Here is a 19,218-nt window from a genome sequence, read left to right on the forward strand (position 1 = left end):
CTTCTTTCCTCAAGAGCTGCATTTGCTTTTTTGTCTGACCCCTGCAGCATCTTTTTAGCAGATCCTAATCTAGTTTTTCTAACTCTGTGGATGGAGTAGACACAGTAGTGAATAAATCTTCAGTATCACTTGCAGATTGCAATCAGAAAACATAGATATATAATAGGAATACTGGGACCAAGAATCAACCTGATATAAGCCAAGGATAAATATTCTCATAAAAAGGGAAAGAATTGATATTGTTTCCAGGAGCAAAGCAGATCAGCATCTTAGATCAACTTAACTCATCTTCACTAGCTCTGGATAATTCGTGTACCTCTGGTAATTTATGGGACTCTGATGACAAACATATAGGAGGACTCTGCTTTTCTATTCAAGAAATGTCCTAGTCTCTGGGATAATTAACGGTAATTTTAAGGGTCTGGTTGAAAACTGGGGGCAGTGGGGCTGCCAGCAGGAATGAGACATGCCCAGTTAGTGAGTTTGTCACCTCATTTTCAATTTTAGTTGGATAATTCAAATTTTTGCAAAGTTCATTCTCATGATGAGCTGAAGTCTGCTTCCTTCAAGTGGGCAAAGGCCTTCTCAGGAGCAATGCAGAAGAAACCTCCTTACTGTTCCAAATATTTGCAGCCCACTGTCATATATATGATAATAATCTCCCCACCCCCTATGATTTCAAAGCTTCATCCCCTGAAGTTTGTTTCACTTTTTTCCATTAGCCTGGTCCTATATTCTGTTTTGTTTTGTTTTTTTTTTTTAAAGATTTTATTTATATATTTTAGAGAGAGAGCGAGAGCATGAGCAGAGGGAGGGGGCAGAGGGAGAATGAGAGAATCTCAGGCAGACTGCCTGCTGAGGATGGAGCCTGATGCAGAGCCCCGATCTTCTGACCCTGAGATCATGACATGAGCTGGAATCAAGAGTCAGATGCTTAACCGACTGAGCCCTAGGTCCTAGACTCTAAGACACCCAATAGAGGGAATATAAGCAGTACTAGTTCAGGATGCTATCAGCTCAGCAATGGCTTATATGTTGACCTTGTGCAAGGTCTCAGGATCACCTGGACACAGGCAATGAAAAAGAAGGAGCTCAAGTTCTAGGGCCAAGTTCCACAGCACATTTGAGACCTCCAAAAAATATTCTTAGGTCGTTAATTACATTAGTTATAAATATATCCAACTGTCAAGATTTTACTCTATAATAAAATCACTAAGTACTATACCTTTGGCACTTAAGATTTACTGTGAAATGTTGTAAACAAAAATCATGCTAATAGAAAACATAATTTCTCTACACTCACTACTTCTGGCACCAGTGTGAGGGTTTCTGTACCAAACAAGCCTCCAATTCTCAGTGGACATCAACTGGGTGTCCTACAGTTCAATTACAGCAATGACTACCTGGAGGTGGCATAGACCACTCGGGTGAAGAGGGCTCAATATCACTAGACCACTGTTGAATTCAGATAATAATTACAAGTCCCAGGTTGTCACCTGTACTTCTGACCGCTGGCTATAAATCAGGGCTTCCGGCGACCTCTTCTCAGGTTCAATCATTTGCTAGAATGATTCACAGAACACAGGTTAACAGTTTGCTTACTACTACTGATTTATTATTATTATAAAAAATGTTTTAAAGGATAAAAATGAAGAGCCAGATGAAGAGATCTATCTAGTACGATCTGGAAGGGTCCAAGTGAACACAGGAGCTTCTGTTCCAGAGGAGATTTGGGGTTCGCAACCTCCCAGCCCATGGTTGTGTTCTTTTTTTTTTATATGTATATTTTTAAATCGGAGTTCGATTTGCCAACATATGGTATAACACCCAGTGCTCATCCCATCAAGTGCCCCCCTCAGTGCCCATCACCCCGTCACCCCATTCCCCGCCAACCGATGTGTTCTTGAACAACAATCCATAATATCTCTGAACCCCTTTGGTTAGAGTTTTTATGAAGGTTCCATTACATAGATTGATGAAATCACTGACCATTGGTGACTGAACTCAATCTCCAGCCCCTCTTCCCTCCTGGAGGTTGTAAGTGGAGGGAGGTAGGACCAAAAGTTCCAGCCCTCTGATCACATGGTTGGTTCCCCAGGCAACCAGCCCCCATGCTTAGGAGTTTCTTAAGAGCCACTTCATTAACATAAACTCAAATGTGGTTGAGGAGGGGTTGATATGAGTAACGAAATGTGCTTCTTTCATCTTTATTGTTCAATTTCTGAGCTGTATCAGGAACTGGGGTCAAAACCAAGTATTGTAACAAAAGATGTTCCCATCTCTGTTAGCACTTAGGAAATTACAAGGGCTTTGTGGGCTCTGCCAGGATCCTGGGGTTGCAGATGAAAATATATGTATTTCTTATTATATCACAATAGCACATGCAGCTAACATATAACTCTTTGAAAATAATAATAAACAGGCACTCGTATCTACCCTCAAGCTTAAGATATAGAACAGAGTCAGGACTTTGATGTTCTCTGTGTACTATTTCATAATTATTTCCCAGCCTCCCCCAGAGGCAATTGCTATCCCAAACGTAGTTTTTAATTAACTTTCCTTTTCTGACATTTTTGCCACATATGTGTGTATGTATCCAGAAACAATAGTTGAAATTTTCTTTTTCAAAATCTATATAAATGGGAATCTTAATACCCTATGTGTTCTTACACGAATTTCTCTTCTTTAACATAATATTTTTAGATCCATTCACATGAATGCTTGTATCTGGCTACATCTGGTGCATTTTCAATACAATTGTTTATATCAGTTTAACTTCTTCCTTGTATCCAGTTTTTTGCTATTATGCATAATGCTGTGAACACTTACATCTGTGTTCTGTTAGATACGTGCAAGAGTTTTTCTAAGGAGGGAAACTGGGAGTGGAGTTGCCGGTAATTGTGTGTTTTTATGTTCAAATTTACTAAGTACTATCAAAAGGCTTTCCAAAAACAATTCTATCAGTTTGCAGTCTAAAGGCAGAGCTTAAAAGTTCCTGTCATCTGTGGGGCACCTGATAGGGTGGATACCAGGCTTTGAGAGGCAGTGAAAGAATTCACCAGAGGCAGAGTAAAGGAGATGGAAATTTATTAAATACACCTCAAGGGAGCAGTGGGAGGGACAGTAAGAGACTGTCTGGTGATACCTGGGTAGCTCAGCGGTTGAACATCTGCCTTTGGCCCAGGGGGTGATTCCAGTCCCAGGATGAGTCCCACGTAGGGCTCCCTGCATGGGGCCTGCTTCTCCCTCTGCCTGTGTCTCTGCCTCTCTCTCTCTGTGTCTCTCATGAATAAATAAATAAAATCTAAAAAAAAAAAAAAAAAAGACTGCAAGGTAGCAGTGGTGGGCGGGGGTGGGGCTGTAGTTAAGGGGGAAGGTGAGGAGGTATGAGAACATGTAGAATTGTTCTTTTTTGGTAACTGTGCCCGGGTGTAGTAAGCCAGCTAGGGCTTATGGATGTTTTGAGGGTGGGCGTCTAAGAGGTGTGTTTGCCTTCAGTGGGGGTGCTGGGCTGGGGAGGCCATGGGTCCTCCTACCTTACTCCGGTGTCCATTGCTCAGGCTGGTTGCGCCTCTACATTAGCTACAACCTTGCCAAACATCCACGTTTTAAATCTGGACCCCATGGCTGATGTAAAATGGTATGCCTGCCAGTGTGGTTTCAATTTGGTTACTAATGAGTCTGAGCATCTGTTGATGGGCCTTTCTTGTTTTGTCCTCTGTGAAATGCCTGTTTGTGTGCATTATTTAACTTTCAATTGGATTGTTGTTTTGCATTGATTTTTAGGAGTTCTTCATCCATTCTGGATATCAATCTTTCAACAATCACGTCTTAAAAATACCTTTTTTTTTTTGTTCCAGTTTGTGGCTTATTTCTTGATTCTTGTTAATATGGCTTTTAATAAATGATCTTAGTTCAGAGATTCTTGAGTTTACTAATATTTTCCCTAGAATGTGCATTGCCTTCTTTAAAAGAAACTCTAAAATCCAGATCATTGAGAAATCCTCTTCAATTCTCTTATTACATAACCACCACCTCAGTACCATTTATTGAATACTATATTCCTTCTTTACTGAACTGTCACTGCAGCTCTAGAGAGTTTTTGAATGTAGGTGAGGTCTGGAGCCCAAGGCCAAGAAAAAATTCTTGAGACGTCTTTGGTGCAGAAAGATGATTCTATTAAGGCATGGGGGCAGGACCTGTAGACAGAAAGAGCTGATGCCCTGGGGTTGTGAGGGGTGACTGGTATAAATATATATATTATATAATAAATATAAATTATATAAGAAATAAATATACATTATATATTTAATGTATATTTATTTATTTGGGTGTTGAGGGACATAAAGGAAAGGAAGGTTTTTAAAAGAACTTTTGAATGTTGAAGAGGACCTACAAGACTTTGAAGGCCTTGCCATTGTCAAGTCAAGGTTGTTCCCCCCCACCCCCACCCTACCCCGACCCCAGTAAAGCATTAACATTAAGATAGTTGGGAGTTTCCTTCTGGAAGTTAGGTTATTGATAAGAATGCTTTTTTCTGGTGAATCACTAAGACATTTATAAACTGAGTCCCCCATGTCTTGCTGGACTGTGATCTCCATTAGTTAACCATTTGTTTTCCCTTCCCTCAGCTTTAGGGCAGCCAGGAGTGCTGAGGAAATGTCACACATGTCCAACCTGGGACTGAGGGTGGGAGTTTGTGAGATGTCAGCTTGTGCTTTGTCCTCAGCTTGCCTTCTGTTCCCTCATCAGCTCAATATATATGCACTTCTGTTTTCCAGACTTTATCATTTTATGTTGGCCAGTTTACATAGCCCTGCGCCAGTATCATACTGTCTTGATTATGTTACTGATTTCTAGGGAGCCAAATCCTCTCTCTACCCCAGCTACTGCCTTAGACTTCTTATTAAAGAATATGTTGGCTATATGGGGTTCTCTGCTCTTCCATAAAATTGAATCAATTTTTCAACTTCCATGCAAAACCCTACTGGGATTATGCTTGGAAATTTCATTGATTCAATTAATCAGTTTGGTGAGAATTAACATCCTTACTGTACTGAGTCTCCCTATGAACGAATATGTCTTTCAAGAAAGTTATATACCTTTTTTTCGCATAAAGGATTTGAGCATCTTTTGCTTGATTTATTACAAGATATCAATCCTTTGATGTCTTAAAATCTGATATCTTTTTCACTGTTGCATTTTCTAGGTGTTTTTGATCTTTATCTTTGAGAATTCCTGTGCTAAATGTGCCGAGTAGTTCCCAGTGAGAAATTTTGTATTCTGCTGGCACCTGGGAGCACCATCGAACTAGAGTCACTTTAAATTAGATTTTCAGTTAGGGGACTTTCAGGCCACATAAGCAATTGGGATTCTGACTGCATATCATGTATGTCTGGCTTATGATTAAGGGACTTCTTTATCTCTCTCCAGAGTCCCAAGGCAGGCATGTGGCATATCTGATCAGACCCCTTTCCACGCTTAGGTCCTAGGCTTCCTCTGGAACCATGCTTGCTTCTTACAGACCAGGTCAGGCCAGGAAACACAGGCTGATATCCCCAGACAAACATAGCTTTTACCTGACACCCCCACACTTCTCCCCTCCCCCTGAGCCATGTGCAATCTGCTTTCTGGTGTGCATTGTTCAGCTTCCTTTACTTTCAGCTGAACCAAGCTTTAAAAGGACACTCTATGTTTTTTAAATTAAATCAAGTATTTTTAGGCATTTTATCCTAGGAGAAGTTTTCTGTTTATCCAGTCTGCCATATTGCCAGAAATAGCAGTAAGTTATTCCCCTCCTCCACTCCTTTTTATTTAGAAAAGAAAAAAAAGATGAAATTATTGGGCATAATTTTCTTAATGAACTCATGTTGATTCCACATTCTCTGTAAGTGCTCACAAACGTTTTAATTCTCATTTAAAAAATTGTATGGTAAAGCCATTAATCTGTACTTTCTGTTTCTATGCTTTGTTTTTCCCCTTAAAAATGAAGACATTTGCTTTATTCCAGACATGGAGAGAGAGGGAGAGAAAGAAAGAGAGAGAGAGATGAATGAATGAATAAATCTGGGAAGGAATGACTGATAGCTGCCGAGCCAAGGACTTGCATAGACTATGCCACTTTAAACTTCCCAGCACTTGGAAGCTGATCAGTCCAAGAGTGAGGTTGAGCAGTTTCCCCTGATTGCATGGCTAGTAACACAGTGAGAAGATGGTGTAATTCTTTTCTGTCCCATGCTTCCATTCCTAACTGTAGCTAACCTTGTAAGATGGCACACTATAAGTTTTTTTATGCTAATCAAATTGCATTTTGTTTTTCCATCTGAGGGGCTTGGATTTCTTGTATTATTATTAGCAAAATATCTACCAGATAGTAGAGATTTGTGTATCTAAAATGGCTCTCTTCAAATTTTTTCTTCTCTTTCAGAAATATTGAAATAATGTTAGGAAAATTGGTGTAAGTGGGCACTTTCAAAAGATGCTTGAAATAAATAGTGGCACCTCTGCCCAGCAAAGAAGCAGGACCCTGGTAGCCAACTGGAAACTACCTCTACCAGTTGTTGATTTACCCTTGGCTAAAGTGGGCTTTGCCACCCAGTTATAACCTAAAACAACCGAAAATAAGTTTTTCATCACCCACTCAGAGGTTTTTTTTTTTTTAAGATTTATTTATTAGAGAGAAAAAGAGAGAGTGGGGGGGGGCGGGGGAGAGGTTGAGGAAGGACAGAGGAAGAGATAATCCTAAACAGATTCCCCACTGAGCACAGAGCCTGACATATGGGTCGATCTCGCCACACTGAGCTCGTGACATAAGCTGAGACCAAGAGTCAGACGCTCAACTGACTGAGCCACCCAGGTGCCCCCCACTCAGAGTTTTAAATGATCCTTTTTGAAAGTTTTGCAAAGTCTGTATTAGAAAAATAAAATAGCAGACAGCTATTCATTATTGCTCAGTTTAATTCACTTTTAAGCTTTTTTTGATTTTGAGGTTTTCCCAGTAAGATGCCAACAGATGCTACTGTATGGAATGAAAGTAAATTATGTTATACAAGCCGTGCTACACATGGAACATAGAATGCCAAGGAATTGAAGGAAAAGGCTATATTTAAACCTAAGGCCACAATGTCATTGTTTCTATTTCTTTTCAAGTGGCCTTCTCATCTTTTACACCAGAGTCATATCCTTAGTTTGCAGCACCACAGATTTCTTTCCATCAGTATTTCCTTTCTATTTTAATAACTAACTACAAAGATTTAAAGCAACCCTAAGTTGTCAAGGTTATTTTAAAAACTAAAAGCATATCATTGTGAGAAAGGATGATGCTGCAGTTTTAATGCTGCAGATATGGCAATCCCCTTCTTATTTAAATCACTGGGGTTTCTGGGTTTCATCTCTAGTTAATGATAAGGGCTGATAAGTATCTGGTAGTTCTTTCTCCTAGTAGGTAACTTGTTTTGTTGTGGGTCTGTTTTATATTGGTTCTTACCATAACATGTTTGATTGGAATTAAATAGATCAAGATTCATCTTATTTGTGTTTTAACTTTATGAAAACATTAATTTTATACATAGATCTTCCGTTCTTTCTTTCTTTTTTTTTTTTTTTTTTGAAAATTAGCTATTGGGCATATTATGCTGTCTTTGTTAGTCTCTCAGTAAAAGTGCCTTATGCTTTCACCACAGAGATATGTCCTCTTTCTTTTTTTCATAGAGATCACCCAGAAAATGAGTGAAATCTCTTCAGTTATGCCACTTCAGAAGGTAAACTTAACTCCTGTGCTTTTGTTTATTTCTTTATTTTAGAGAGAGCATGAGTAGGGGGAGGTGCAGAGGCAGAGGGAGAAAATCCACAAGCTGACTCCATGTTAAGTGCAGAGCCTCATGTGGGGCTGGATCCCACGATCCATGAAATAATGACCTGAGCCGAAACCAAGCTTAACCGACTATACCACCCAGGTGCCCTTCCTGTGTTTTTGTTTGAAACTTCAGTTAACTTTAACTGCTTGGTTTTCAAGACTCTAACTTGACTCTTACTGGACCAGAATCTCAAGCCAAAGTAGAATAAAAGAGAAGTTTAAAATTCTGAGTGGACAGTCCATAACTTAAGAGGAAACCTACCAGCTTAATCCCTGTGCCCAGTCTCCAAATTTTACCAAAGATTACTTCTGCAGCATCCTCTCATCTGTGTAAGTTTCCCTAAGGACTCCACACATCTAACCTCCTTTGCATCTCTGCTGTTAGGGAAAACCATTTCTGTCCTACCTTTTGGATGTCTGGAAAAAGGCATCACAATGAGACTCCCACACAGTCCCTCCTACTCTGCGTATCTGGCCTTCTTACCAGGCATATAACTCGTATATGTGATACATTATTCATTGCTGTGACAGTTGGAACAGAGTGTTCAACGCCAGTGAAAATAAGCTGAGGTGTTTACGATGAGTAGAATTTGGCTTGTCAAATTATTTATAGTTGCCTTGTAAAAAATAAAGGCTGAACTTAAGAATCAGTAAGACATATTTCATCTACATTTTTTTTTTTGGTCCCAGCCTAATGGATAGCTCTGTTCAGTTATGCGATGATATGTTGACTCCTCTCATCTTCCCCTTCCTTTCCTCTGACATTCTGGGAAGGGACAGCCTAGTCGCCACGGGTGCAGACACTGAGGTGGATCCTGTTTCTGAACAGAATCACATTAGATTGATTTTGCTATTGTTTCTTCTCTGACTTGGTAGCTCAATTCCTACAATTAGACCCTGGCCTGTAACTCAACAACACTCTGTTCTCAGCTGTAGCAAATGAGTTCCTCCTGGACTTTCCTCCCGTCCACCACGCACCCCAAAATCAGCCTCGTTTTATCTCTGTTTCTTCAACTTTTGCATTCCTGATCTATTCTGAGTGTCTGAATAGCCCAAATCATGATAGTTATTTGTCTAAGTGTACCCCAACAACTGAAATCCCAGTGCAATAAAATTATATGATGAAACAAATATTACATAATACCAAGTACATGCACACATTGGAACATAAAGAGGACGTTCAATAAATGTCATGGATTTTTTTATTTAATGTTCTAAAAGTCAATGTGCTACAAGTTCATGAATCTGTCTGCTCAGCTTGAGATTTCATTTCTGTTGAAACATAATTTAAATACTTGAACAAAAAATCATTTACTCTAAGCCAAGTTGAGTTTAATCCTTAGAGCGTTTCAATGATGGACATGTTTAACTAATGAAGGAAGAATATTACTGAAACATCTTGTATTAATTCAAATTGATAGCCATAGCACGTGACCTTTCCTGGCACATGGGATGGCCGTGGAGATATGCCACTTAGCTTTTCCTCCAAAAGAACCTACTGGAAAGTGTGTCATTGGCTGTCACACTTTCAGATCTACTATGGTGTTCATGCCAAAGCCATACTCTCCTGACAAATCCTGACAAACACCTGAACATAATGGGGTGCCTAAGTCCCATCTTTCCTCCTGACACTGGATGCCTCTATCCAGCATTCTTTGCCCAGGGCTCCCTATCAGCCTGGCTGAAACTTCCACAGAAAAGTACTGCATAGGATGCTTCTCTGACCCATTCTTACTTCCTTTTCCCTTTCTTTAGGGGTGTCATACCCGCATCACTCCTCTTATCTACTCCTTTTTCTCTCTCTTTCTCTGTCAAGGCATTCCTCAATAAATATCTGGTATGTCTCATTCTGTTTCTCAGAGGACCTGAGCTTACATATCACATTAGTCTTCAGCCATGAAAACACTTTTAAAACCAATTCTAGCAAGAGCAAGAAGCAAAACACTAATTTCTACCTTCCATTCCATCCCATAAAGGAATCCCATGCACTTAAATGAAAATAATTTGAAAACAAACAAACAAAAAGCAAAAATCCAAATTCATCATAAGGCCAGTTGTGTTTTGATGAGCCTATTCAGACTTAATTAGAAAATGAGTTGTTCAGATGCTTGGGTGGCTCAGTGGTTGAGCATCTGCCTTTGGCTCAGGTCATGATCCTGGGGTCCTGGGATCGAATCCAGGATTGGGCTCCCTGCAGGGAGCCTGCTTCTCCCTCTGTCTATATCTCTGCCTCTCTGTGTGTGTCTCATGATTAAATAGATGAAATCTTTAAAAAAAAAAGAAAAAGAAAGAAAGAAAATGAGCTGTTTCAAAATTTTGAAATGTCATTAAAAGGGAAATCATTTTCTCCAGGATGTAGATAAAGGTGTTGGTGTAAATCTATACAAGCAGGGCATTGAAGGGAAGAAACTAAAATTTTCTCTGTTTTTAAAAATTTACTGCTTCTGGTGGACAGGAGGAAGAAGTTGGGTTTATATATTATGATATTAATCCTGAATGATCTTAGTCTTGGTAGGTATTTGAGACAATGTCATCTCCCACCAAGGAAAGCTTCCACTAGTGCTGAAAGTGTAATCAGAGGAAAAAAGGAAAATCAGGATGGTACTCTTCTCTGTAAATCATGACAATTGATTCAGAAAGGACAACCGTGAGAGAGGCCAGAGGGTTAATAAACACTGTCATTTTCACTTAATGTAACTGGCAAAAGGGCTGGGGGCAATGCTCCACTTCATTTTGTCCAGAAAATTGCTTTGAGAAATAAACATCCAGAAGAGAAACACCCCCAAGCTATCATTTTAGGAAAGAAATTATTATCAAGGCAATTGCAGAAAGAGCTAAATTTCTTGGTTAGGGTCTAATAATGCAATTTTTTGTTTTCTACTAAGCATGTTAATTTTTTAGCAAAAAAAGTACAATGTTTGGCAATAAATAGTAATCGCTGCATTAAAAGCTCCCTCAATTTCTTCTTGAAAAGGAAAAGTGCCCAGTTGTCCCAGTTAGGATTACAAAATTCATGATTCATCTTGAATTTGGTGACTACTATGAGAAATTACTTGGGTAAAGATGTGGTTAAGAGATATTAAATCACAATCATGACTTTCCTCAGAGCAAATGCTTCTGCAAAGCATGGGAAGACAGTTTACAGAAATTGAATCCAAAGCTCAAGACTAAACTTGGCCCTGTTGAACTGCATATTAACTTTATGCATATTCTGTATTTAAAAAAAGAGCAACAGGAAACCCTGAAAAAGATGATTCTGATTCTTGGCAAATCTATCATATGAAAGGAATTAAGGAGCACTCTTATTGGACTTAGGCAGATTGATTTTACAAAATGACTTAAGATAATGTTTGGACATTTTTCTGGGCAGGCCAAGTGGAGTCCAAGCAAGCTTCTAAGCAGGAAAAGGTCAGGGGGATGATAAATGTCAGGCTTTTAACATGGTGATTTGAGGGTCATGGGGAGATCAGCTAGGAAACTCGTGCTGCTGAGGTGGCTCTGGTGTGTGGTCCTGGGAGAGCAGGAAGTCAGAATTGGAGGGGAGAAGGAAAATGGAGCATAGCAAGTAATTTCAATTGTTTGGACTTGAAATGTCAAGGCTAAGGGATGGGGAGAAAAATGGCTTTGTTTTCCTCACGTCCCCTATTTTCATTTACCATTCAGATCTTCATTCTTGATGCCCATTACAATGACAACAGAAATACTTGAATATTGTATGGCATTTGCTTATTTTGATAGATTGTCAAAAACATTTTGGGATGCCTGAAATAATGACATTTTGGGTGCAGGTGGTTAAGTGTCTGACTCTTGGTTTTGGCTTAACCAGGATCTCGGGGTTGTGGGATTGAGCCCTGCATCTGGCTCGGTGCTCAGTGCAAATCTGCTTGGTAGTCTCTCTCCCTCTCTCTCCACCCCTCCTTCTCCTGCTCTCTCTGTCCCTCTCTCTCTCTCTCTCTCTCTCTCTCTCTCCCTCCTCTCTCTAAAAGTAAATACATCTTTAAAAAACAACACCCTCCCCCCCAAAAAAAAACCTTTGAGGGAACACAAAAATTCTTACTTTCCTCAATTTTTAGTGATAAAGTGAGATTCATAGAAAGTTGAGGATTCATCCCACGAATTATAACCAGTCAGTAGCTGAGTTGGGCCAAGACACAAGTCTTGCTCTCTGTTGCTATTGTTTTAACTTCACCACAGAACATTTCCTGATGAATCAAGATGAAGTCTAAGTATGACCCTACTACACATTGACTAAAGTCATAGGCTGATTATACAGAAGGACACTGTGGGGTGAGCACAGCAGAGGATGGCTGGATGTCATGAGGTTCAATGTATAGCCAGGGAATATGAAATATGACTTTAGCCTTAATATTTATATGATGTGTATAACTTACTAAATATAACTTTCTAATAAACTTAACTTCTGTTTTCCCAGGAGGAGCTTAAATTCCCCCCATCAAAATCGCTGAGCCATAGCAAAGCAACCCTGGAGACTTCCATTCTAACAATGCCAGTATTCCAAAAGAAGTTTCTTATGCCTTGTTCTTGTGAGCAGAACCATTTTCTTCTTTGATTAAACTGAGAAGAAACTTCCTTTCATCAATTATTCTTTTGCTACTCTTTGTAGGTTCATCACCAGCCTCTACCAGTAGTAATAATCACAACATTCAATCTGTGCCCGAGTGGAAAGTCTCAGTGCTTAAGGTTACCATGTCATTGCCGGCAGTCTAAAGGCATGCTCATTGGCGAGCTGGACACGCACCCTGAGAGGCGAGATGTTTCCACCTCATTATGTTGAACAGCAGGAATTCTAAATTCTGTCAGAAAATAGGTCAATGTTGGGGGGCACAGAAGGGCCCTACAAATGAAACCATCTGGCTGGTGATAAAGAAAAATGGCTGTACTATCACTGAAGGTACAGCACTGTGTATGAAAAGTGGGTAATTAATCATTTTTGCACACTGGCATTTCTATATGATGAAATATCTACCAGCGATGAGATTTTACATTTTATTTTATAATTTACATTGAGTAAAAATTAATTTTTTTTAAATTAATTTTTAAAAAAGATTTTATGTGTTTACTTGAGAGAGAACAGGAGAGTGAGAGATAGCAAGAGCACAGAGGGAGAGGGAGAAGCAGACTCCTTGCTCAGCAGGGAGCCTGATGTGAGGCTCAATACCAGGCTCTGGAATCATGAACTGAGCTGAAGGCAGACGCTTAACTGATTGAGCCACCCAGGGGCCCGTATAAAATTTACATCAGGGTATAAGTCTGTGAGTTCTAACAAATGCAGGTAACTCTCACCATAATCAACTACAAGCAAAGTAGAGGAAAGTTGTCTCACCTCCAAACATTCCTTTGTGCTCCCCATTTGTAAATATCCCCCACTTTCTAACCCACAAGCAACCAACCACTCATTTATTCTCCATCACTATGTTTTGGGCTTTCCTAGAATTGCACATAAATGGAGTAATGCGGCTTTGAATGCTGGCTGCTTTCATTTAGGAAGAGTTAGCAATGATTTTTAAAGTTTTTCACACAATAAAATAATTCCTAGACTTTTGAGAACTAATTTTTCCCCTGTTTGACAACTTGGGCAGGAGTGAACTAAGCCAAGAAAGAAAGAGAGGTGGGGAGAACTTTCCTAGCTTTAGTCCTTTGCCCACGTTGTCCCCTCTCAGGGCTAAAAGTGAGCATACCTCATCATACTGTTGAGGGAACTGTGGCCCAGCATGGAAGGGTTATGGCAAAGTCAGGGCAAGAATTCAATATTGAATATCAATATTCAATATTCAATTCAATATTGAATTCAGTATTCAAACTCCAAGTGCAATTCTCCTTTGATTGTACTTCTAGCTGCACAACAATGCAAAGCTTCTCCTAAAATGAAAACTAAATATAAGACCTGCTATAAAGATTTCTTCTGTAGGCTTCCACTTAAATTTTAACTTCAAATGCAAATAAATCATCATCAAGGCAAAGTAAGCCAAACCCTAATATGATTCATCTTTAATACAGAGTATGCTTACTTTATGTTTTAGTCCATTTGAGTTGCTCTAACACAATATTATCATCTGGTAGCTTATAAACACCAGAGTTGTTCTAGAGTCTGGGAAGTCGAAGACCATGGTGCTGGCAGATTCAGAGTCTGGTGAGAGCTGGCTTCCTGGTTCATAGATGGCTGTGTCCTCACAGGGCAGAAAGGGTGAAGGAGCTCTTTGGAGTCTCTTTTATAAGGACAGTCATCCATTCATGAGGACACAGTCCTCCCAAAGCCCCACTACCCTATGTCATTCCATTGGGAGTTAGTATTTAACCTATGAATTTTATGGGGACATAAGCATTCAGTTTATTGCACTTCATATTATATATCACATAAGGAAGGGAACTGTTACAGAGTTTTCTTAAACATTTAAGAAAAACAAAGATTGTGATTTGAGCAAAAAGTGCAAGTACCCAACCTCTCTCTTTCTCTCCCTCTCCATCTTGCTATCTGCTGCCACTTACACGCTGATGTAGATAATAAGATACCAATCCTAGCTTTGATATTGTATTAAAACCTCAAAAGAGTTTGACCTTAAAATAGAGCATGATTTTACGGTGACATGTGTTTGGATGTGAATGAGCAGATTTATGGGGTTTTTGTTGTTGTTTTTTCATGGAACTCTTTGGCTTCTTAACTGAGCCAGATCTGGGAGTCAGGAAACTTATGTTTCACTTCCAGTTACTCTGAATTTCTGTCCCTCTGCCAAAGATGTCAATCATGACGCTACAGACTATATTCCAAGTGAAATCATCTTTTCCAACTCCCATGAAAGAGCCAGCCCCCTACAAAGACCATGGGGACTCCAAGTCAAGTTGATTGCACCAGAAATGGACTCCTGACACAAGGGTCAACAGTTCACAGGATGGATAGCAAACAAGATGGGGCCTGTTTCAAAATAATGAGCAAAACTGGTTAAATATCTTCTCTCAATAATTCAAATTGAAATGAGCACTGATTGTTGGTCTGAAAGGTCATGAGAGAGACAGGGGCCAGAGAAGGTGTGAAATGGAAACTGGAATTATGGGAAGAAGAAACCATGAAAAGCAATTGGAGGTCAGGGGTAGAAGCTGAGGACTTCTTTGGTCACAATAGCGGTGGAGCAGTGGGATGGAGAGACATGCCATGCCCTTCCGAGCGCCTGGTTGTTTGGGGTTCTCCTGAGTCCTGTGTACACACAATCTTTTGTGAACCCTCATCCTGCCCCTGTTAATGGAGGCAACTTGATTCTCTCTAGCCTCGAATCAAAAGACCTTTAGATTCTATTTCAACAAAAACAGATGGCAAAGACTCACTTTAATGGTAAAAGTAGGTAGTAAAGTTTCCTGAGTGCAAGAGGAAACATTTCTCTCCTAGTGAAGTCAACTTTGCCATCTATTTACTGAATATGTGAGGAAAAGCAATATGAAGTAATGAAATGCCTGAATAAGAATGTGTAAATAAATAAAGAGCTTTCTTTAAATTTCCAATGTAAGCAGTAATATAGACAGTAGCAAACAGATTGTTTCCAAGTAGAATTCCAGAAAAAAGTGCTTTAAATAAAAGAAAATGCATATTTGTAATGAGCACATTTGTGGAAAAGCTTTACTAAAGTATTTAAGGATAGTTCTCACTCCTTTTATTTTTTCCTTATATTTATTTTCTTCACCTAGAATGCCTTTTTTTTTATCAGGTTCCCTTTCAACTCTCATTGAAAGGGGAAAAAAGTTAAATAAGATTATTTTCTACTCAACATTTCCCAAGTGTCCTTGTTTTCATTTGTTTCCTATTTCAGCGTATAATTGAACTTCTTTTACAGCATTGATCACATTCTACTTAGAATATGGTCATTTCCATGCTTGTATATTGTTTCCTCTAGTCTGTAACCTTCTTCAAAGCAGAGAATTATTGTTTTTTCATTCAGTATTAGAAGAAAGAAGGTAATATCTTGAAATATATTAAGGTAGTTTGTGGTTCATAGGTTCTTGTCTGTGACACTTTCCCTTTTTAGCCATAGATATACATTGGCTGGTGAAGGAACAGCATTGTTACAGCAGAAATGCAAAAAGAAAGGATCAATACCCATAACAGACTCTCTCTCTCTCTCTCTACATATATATATAATTTCAAATTACCAAAGGAAGTCTCTTTTTCAAGAAAAGGAAGTATGTGTTAATCAAAAGAAGTAGTGTAACATGTAGCTAGAAGCAAATGAGTATGAGGAGAAGGACAGAGAGCCCTGTGGTTCTGGAAGAAGGATCAGGATTGTCAAGTTTGGAAGGGCTGGGACTTAAAAGGGACAAGTGAAGAGAGAACAAGGGACTCACAGACCATGAGGGACTTCAGGTAGAAGAGATTGACCAGCTCTGCCCAAGTGACAGAATCTATGTCTAGTACTTGGGAGCAACATGGACACTGAGCAACCCAAAAGTCTATCCATATCTTTCTTAGCCAGCATAGGCTGCCTGAACAAACTACCATAGACTGGAGGGGCCTAAACAATAGACATTTCTTTCTCACAGTTCTGGAGCTAGAATTCTAAGGCCAAGGTTCCAGACAATTTGATTCCTGCCTCCTCACTATGTCCTCACATAGTACATGTAGGCTGGGGGTGGGATGGGTAGGGAGCATAAGGTCTCTGATTCTTTATCTTATAAGGACGCTAATCCTATTGGATCAAGTCCATCTGTGAACTGAATTGTGTCCCCTTCAACCAAAATTCATATTTGCAGTCCTAACTCCAAATGTGACTGTATTTGGAGATAGAGCTTTAATCCAATTGGGCTAGTGCCCTTAAAAGAACAGTATGAGACACTAGAACAATCTTTTTCTCTGTCTCTGCCATATGAGGACACAGAGAAGGTGGCTGTCCATAAGCCAGGAAGAGAACTTCACCAGAAACTATATCAGCCAATACCTTGACCTTGGGCTTTTCAGACTCCAGAACTATAAGAGATGAATTTCTATTGTTCGTGCTACCCAATCATGGTATTTTGTTCTAGCAGCCTGAGGAGCCTGTATTAACAGGGTCTCATTCTCTTTTTTCATTTTAAGATTTTATCCATTTATTCATGAGAGACACAGAGAGAGAGGCAGAGATATAAACAGAGGGAGAAGCAGGCTCCCCGTGGGGAGCCAATGCGGGACTCGATCCCGGGACCCCGGGATCACAATCTGAGCCGAAGGCAGACTCTCAACCACTGAGCCACCCAGGCCCCTACAAGGTCTCATTCTTATTACTTCATTTAACTTTACTTGCTTCCTTTAGGCTCCATCTCCAAATATGCTCACAAAGAGAGTTAGAGCTTCAACATATGAATTTGGGGAGACATAAACATTCAGTCTATAATATCAGTCTCAGTAGGTCCCCCATATTGTCTGCACTGCAAAGCTCTGTTAGAAACATGCTTCATAGCCATCGGGAGAGGATGTACTGCTTACAGATGCCTGTACCTTGTTCATGGACTCTCCAGCAAGAATGGTATCTGCCTCTGCCTTGAGTCTTGGTTTAATGTGTCCTAACTACCTCCAATCCAACTTCAATGGAAAAAAGTCTAAATGTTTCCTTTACATAGAAGGGGGACCTCTGGGCTCACCAAGCAAGTAGTAATGGTATTATAAAGGGAAAATTTCTTCATCTGTTCTCGTATTGTTTAACTGCTCCAAATTAAGATTTCCCACTATTACTGAAAAAAGGATAAAATTCATCCTCTGTTTGGAACCGTCCAATTTTTCTCCCTTATGTTGACATTGTAGAATAAGTCTGGAGAGTTGGATTGCTCAAGTTCCATTTTAATAACTTCTATCCATATCTATATCTACCTCTATCTATATATCTATATCTATATCTATATCTATATCTATATCTATATCTATATATTTAGAGAAAAACAGAGTGCAAGCTGGAAGTGAGAGAATCAGAGAGAGAATCTCAAGCAGGCTCTATGGCCAGCCAGTACAGAGCGTGATGTGGGGCTTGATTTCAGGAGCCTGAGATCATGACCTGAGCTGAAATCAAGAGTCAGGCACTTAAGTGACTGAGCCACCCAGGAGCCCCAATACCTGCTAGATATTTCAACCCACAAAAGAGGGTCCACATTAAGGGGATAGATTTTCTTCTCAAGATAACAGGAAAATAATGGGTGGAAAATTAATTATACAGAATTATACTGCTACTCAGGAACTACCTGATTACTTCTATGCTATTCTATCACTTATGACATTCAACCAATGCTTACTTACCAGTAATAATGGAGATTATTAATAAAGCATGAGTAATTGAAACTAGATTATTCCATATACTAATTTAGCATTATGCTTCCATATTATCTCCATTAATTTTTTCAGTTACACATTTAGTTCTCTGCTTCGTTTTTCTGTGAGACGTATACAGATAGTGACATGGACCAAAGCAGCTTGAAAAACTGGACTGAAAAATCCACGAACACCATAATCTGCCCTTAATGTCTGAGAAATCATCATAAGCATATTGCTTTCTAACTTTGGTAGCACCACATATTGTAAAGATGGAGAAGGAACTTTAATGAGAATATGGAGTTTGGCTCAACTGGAGTTGGAATTAATCATACATCATTGTTCTTCAGTCTTGTAAAGATCTTCTAATTTTTTTATTGTCCCTAGTGATTTCAGCACAGTCGTTTTAGCAGGACCCCTGTGTGCTCCAGACTTAGGTGTCTTCGTTTTCACTGGAACTTTGCATCCCAGAGAGTGAGGAAAATACTCAGGACTGACAGGGAACAACTGGGACCATTTCATCGGCCACACGCTCACTTATGAGCATATGAAGAAAATGTCTATCATTTCATCACAGTTCAAAGTCCTGCCCTGTCTAAATTATCAAAATAACTCTAATGAAAGGAAATACTCTACATTTCTTTCCCTACTCCCAACCCCCATCCATTCCTGTGCACCACGTAGGTGACATGAAGGTGAGACATATGAAGGGCTCAAAAGCAGCACATGAACTGCAGGGAGACCACCGTGGGGTGGGGAAGGCACTGGGAGCCTTGAAAATGAGAACAGAGGTGGAGAGGCAGCTGGAAGAGCTGTGGAGGAAAAAGAACATGGTAGCTGAATAATGAGCAAAAGAGAGTAAAGAACTGAAGATAGTTTCAGGATTTCCACCCAGAAGGATGCCCCAGAAGGAGCTTCTGACATGTTCAGAAAGTGTCTCCAAGTTCTCAGATGCCCTAGGAAGGCAGGGCAGATTTGAGTAGAGAATGACGTTGATGCAAGGTACGAGATATGTGACAAATCTAATTCAGAAACTGGAAGGGCCACCGCTTTTTCATTCTTGGGTCACAGATGACAGACTCCTCAG

The 19,218-nt window shown here is 39.7% G+C and overlaps 1 long non-coding RNA gene across 2 annotated transcripts in view; it reads left to right on the forward strand.

Moving 5' to 3' along the window:
* The window catches only part of LOC140620013 (uncharacterized), a 34,151-nt gene extending 21,706 nt beyond the window's left edge, over nucleotides 1-12,445 (forward strand). For both annotated transcript variants that reach the window (XR_012019767.1, XR_012019766.1), the window contains 2 exons: nucleotides 7,711-7,760; nucleotides 12,288-12,445. This is a non-coding gene — a long non-coding RNA (uncharacterized lncRNA). The remainder of the gene's footprint in view (nucleotides 1-7,710; nucleotides 7,761-12,287) is intronic.
* The last annotated feature ends 6,773 nt before the right edge of the window (nucleotides 12,446-19,218 follow it).

Source organism: Canis lupus, chromosome 28 (genome assembly GCF_048164855.1).
Source record: "Canis lupus baileyi chromosome 28, mCanLup2.hap1, whole genome shotgun sequence".
Taxonomy (NCBI): Eukaryota; Metazoa; Chordata; class Mammalia; order Carnivora; family Canidae; genus Canis; species Canis lupus.